Source organism: Cebus imitator, unplaced genomic scaffold, assembly GCF_001604975.1.
Source record: "Cebus imitator isolate Cc_AM_T3 unplaced genomic scaffold, Cebus_imitator-1.0 Scaffold195, whole genome shotgun sequence".
In the NCBI taxonomy this organism is placed as follows: Eukaryota; Metazoa; Chordata; class Mammalia; order Primates; family Cebidae; genus Cebus; species Cebus imitator.
This window is the reverse complement of record NW_016107510.1, coordinates 784,948-790,156: the sequence shown is the minus strand read 5'-3', so window position 1 is coordinate 790,156 and position 5,209 is coordinate 784,948.

Here is a 5,209-nt window from a genome sequence, read left to right as displayed (position 1 = left end):
TATATATATATATAGAAAAAATTCATATATATGTATGCACATTTATATACACACATATATATACACATGTATACATATATACACATGTATACATGTATACACATATATACATGTATACATATATATACACAAACATATATACACACATATATATATGAACTTTTTTCTTTCTCTTTTGAACTAGGTCTATCATTATGTGGTTTTCTTATTAATGAAGTAAATAAATATTTGGTACATGTTCACTATGTATTTGTATGAAAGTCATGTTTTCAACTTATTGAAAATATTTTAACATTTATATAGACATATTTTCATTAGAGATTGTCATCTTAAAAAATTTTAACAGATGTTTACCTTTATAACCATGACATATAAAGTTTATCAGTGATTAATATAGCAGTCAAAAAGAAAGATGTTACATGAAATCTTATGTCAGGATGCCCAGACACCTCCTAGGGAGGTGCATCCCTCAGAGTGAGATACACAGGAAATATATTTTGAAATCAGGAATGCTCATAAATAAGGGTTTAAAAGGTAATATTAACCCCAGGTATCCCACTTAAGATACTGTGCCTCTGGATCTGTCAAGAGTGCTGGGGGGGCAGGGGCAGGGAGGCACCTGCAGTGAGAGAGGGTGGTAATTAGCTTATGGAGCTAGACTTGACTTAGAAATTGATTTTCTCAAAGAATGGTCTGAGAACCCACAGAGGTGCCTAAGAACTTTTCAGGCAAGGTGAAAAAGATTTTCATAACAACACCATGATGTTATTTACATTTTCATTGAGTTGACATTTGCACCGATGGTGCAAAAGTAGTGCTAAATTAGCTGCCCTTTAATATGACACTAATCTGTACCCACAGTCATTATATTCTTCTCTAAATAAACACACAAAAAGAAAGCCAGTTTTACTTAATAATGTCCCTGATGGAGCAGTAAAATTTGCCAATTGTATTAAATCTCACTAAGAGATTAATATATATTTTGAATATATATTTTGAATATTTTGTGTAATAAAATGAAAAGTACACATAAATCACTCCTGTCAAATACAAAAGTTGTCTGGAAAAAAAAGTACATAATTGATTTGCAAGCTGAATTAGCAGCTTTTTTCTTCCCCATGGTACATTATTTTTCCTGAAAGAATGACTGACAAATTGTGATTATTCAGAACTGGGTATCTGGCAGACATGTTTCTCAATAGTAAATGAAGCAAGCATTTCACATCAAAGCAAACCAGCTGGAGAATTTGTTGTCAATTAAAAACTTTTCATCTTGCAAGCAAGTATTCGAATTTTAGAAAAGTTCTGTCTACTCCCGTGAGTTTGTCAGTTTCCCAAAGCTTAAAGACTTTTCTGTTGAAATAAATGGCAATACTCAGAGATATAAATTTTATGCTGTGTAATGGAATCAATGTTTAGAAGAGCTAGCTACATAACTCAGTGAACTAATATTTTCCAAATGACCATTGAATGGTGATACAAAATTATGCATGGATAAAGGATTCACTCAAAAATATGCCAGTAAATTTTAATATACAAAGTACTACCTGTCAAGTTTTGATGTTGTATCAAGGAAGAACATTCTCAATCTTAAATGTAAATCACAGTATATAATTACAGATTTAAAACCAGTTGTAGTTACTAATGTAATAGGAGAGTAACACAGCAGGAGCTAAGCTTAAAAATAACATTAGGTGTTAGGCAAGAATATCCTCAATGATTTGAAAAGTCTCTTCAAGTACTCCCTTTTTAGACCACATGTATGCATGATGCAGCGTCTTCTTCCCATAATGCAATCAAAACCATGTATTACCACAGATTGAGTGTGGAAGCAGATGTAAGAACCCACTTGTCTTTCATTCAGCCAGATACTAATATTTTTTTGTTTGGGAAAATACATCTATATATCATTTTAAAATGTTATTAATATTAACATATAATGAGTTTATTATTGTAATGTTTTAATTAATAAATATACATTTTTAAATTTCTTAGTTTTAATTTCTAATATATACCATATCAGTACATATGACCCATATAACAAAAGCTTTTTGGGGGGTCTTCAATAATTTTTAAGAACATAAACAAAAAAATTGAGAAACACTGTTCTATTGTACTGAAGCGACAGAGATATCACCATGTTCAATTAGATTATTAAGAACAAAATCATTTGTTACCTGACTTCGCATAAAGAAATATAGAGTTTAGGAACTTGAGGCATCGCAGAGTTTGGGAACTATTATAAGAACAAAAGTTCTGTAAAGTTCTCACAACAGCTTGGAAAACAAACAATGAAACTACAATTTGATGAATAATTTTTATTTGTAAAGAGTCTGGGAACAGCTCATACTGAGGCTTCCATTTAAATAAACACAATGCTTATTTTTAAAAGCATGTACTTTATGAGTATCCACATAAAAGGCTTTCCTTTACAATACTGTTGATATTAATTCTATTTCTTTGTGTTAAATCTATAACCAAACATACAAATGTGCCCAATGTTTACACAGATGTCTGGAATGGAAGGCCAAGAGGCTACATCTGATTTTCAGTTAGTTCCAACATGGAGGCAGCCTCACTATCTACCTGGCACTAGAGGTCTTACAAATCCTGTCATTAAAGCTCCTTCATTGACTGTTTCATTTTTTCCCACATTAAATTCCATCACAGTAAAGAATCACAGTATTCCATTTAGGTGCCAGGTGAAGTCATGACAAAATGAGGAGCCCATCAAAATAATCTTATAATTTATATTTGGAAATGTTTTATGTAAGTTCTGTGCCCTGGAGCCCCCAGTGACCCTGAACTATAGGTCTTGAGAGCTATAGGCAAAGGTCTCCTCCTTAGATGAGCTGTCCTGATACATCAGTTACCACCTTTTAAAACTGATTTGTGTGTGTGTTTTTCAAAAGCCAAGAAATAATCTCTGAGAATCTGAATCCAATATACTGACCCATGCTGGTTAAAGGAAAAAGTGATGAAAAAGCCCAAAGATACCCAATTTCACTGATTAATTGAAAATGTCTTTGTTCAACAGCACATTCAGTATTCACGGTCAAGTCAGACTTAAGGTGGTGATGATGCTAAAAGGAAGAATGCTCCTGGGACAGTAGAGGAGGAAAAGACAGGGTTTCCTATTTTTCATTTTGCCAAGTAGGGGCATTAAAAACAACAATAACAACAATAACCCTACTGTTTTGTATCTTCAGTTAGTAAAAAAAAGCTATTTTAACACCAAGAAAACAAATGTGAGTGACACAATCTCAGAATAAAGGAAAGTCTTTCTTAAAATAAGCTGGTTAACAACCTTATACTGATTAGATATATCAATAGAATTTGTACGTATCACTATGTACCTGAGCTATATACATACACACGTGCCCACACATATACATAGCATAGCACAGTGCCTGGCACGAGAAAGTGTTTGATAAAATGATAACTATTTTAATTAGGTTTTGCACAGTTAGCTTTTTAGAAGAAGAAGGCATACCAGTAAAACACTAAGAGGAGAAGGTTGGCGTAATTTTAAAAATTGCCTGCCTTCCTGGCTTTTTCCTTCATTTTATATTCTTTCACACCATAAAAAGTTTGAAATCACTTAAGATGAATCTCTATGTTCCCCATGAAGTCTTCTAGGTGGGCCTCCAAAAGCACAGTGAGGACCTAAAACAATATTAAATAGTATTTCCAGGTGTGCTGACCACTATTTAAGGGACCGTGGCCTTATGTCAAAACAACAGCTCTGTTTGTATTTTCTTTAGAAATACTCTCTTTCAAGAGATTACAAACCAAGCAGAAAGACTCGCTCCGCAATGAAACTAGCAGTAGGTCCTCAGGTGAATTGCAATAGCAACTGCGCATATAAATAAGTTGATCGTAGGCATTTAATTAGAAAATAAACTTTCTATGCAAGTCCTTGGAGTTACATGAATTTAACCCAATATTCTAATCAGGGAAATAAAATAACTTAAAATGAATGCATTCACTCTCCTCTCTCATATCCATTACAGGTGTCATAACCTTGCCTGTTTCTTTCAAGCACAGGAAGAGTCTCAGAACGCCTTTTTTATTTGACACCCGAGAGACTGATACTATCAACTGGCCACATTTAGCATAAAGAATGAAATGCATTTGCTATTTCTGATCTAGATTTTCTTTTCTTTTCTTTTCTTCTCTGAGACAGGTTCTTGTTCTGGTGCCCAGGTTGGAGCACAGTGACATGATCATAACTCACTGCAGCCAAGAACTCCTGGGCTCAAGTGATCCTCCCACTTTAGCCTCCCAAATAGCTGGGACTAAAAGTGCCTGCTGCCATGCCCAGCTAATTTTATTTTATTTTTTTAAGAGATAGGGTCTGGCTTTGATACCCGAGCTGGTCTCAAACTCCTGGCCTCTATCAATCCTCTTTTCTAGGCCTCCCAAAGTGCCTCCTCTAGTCTAACCAACTCTTTGCATCCTAGAGTTTTTCATTCTGGTTTATAACTTCATAGAATCGTAAATGCTCTTTTCTTTCTCTAAAATGTGTTTATCCCCCAACCTCCATTAACTATAATGAAGCCCTGTTTCATTATTCAAGGGTTGGATGACGGTCATCTCTTCTTAACAATTGTTCCAAATTGACTTCTCCAGAGAGCATCTGGTATCTCTCCTTTCAGTTCTCACAGGGCCTCTGCTCAGCAGTTAGCATCTTGCACCATACTTAGTAATTTATTTTTCATCTTTCTCACTAGTCTTTAAGCTTTTGGATGTCAATTCATCCTAACTGGCTCTGTATCCCAGGCACCTAAGTCATGTTCACCACAAATAAGGAACTGAATCAATGTGTATTTAATGATTTTGAGGAAATATCTTCACTGACAATGTCTGCAGGTGTTGAAATAGAAAATCTAGAACAGGTTGGGTGTGGTGGTTCATGCAAGTGGTTTTATATCAACCCCTAAAGAAGAACTTGAAAATTTGTCTTTTACATCACCCATCAAAGAAGAACTTTAAAAATTCTGCATAGGAATTTTACTTACTATTAAAGTAATTTGGCATACATGATATAAAACTTAAAAATATATCAGGATCGCCGGGCGCGGTGGCTGAAGCCTGTAATCCCAGCACTTTGGGAGGCTGAGGCGGGTGGATCACGAGGTCAAGAGATCGAGACCATCCTCGTCAACATGGTGAAACCCCGTCTCTACTAAAAATACAAAAAAAAAAA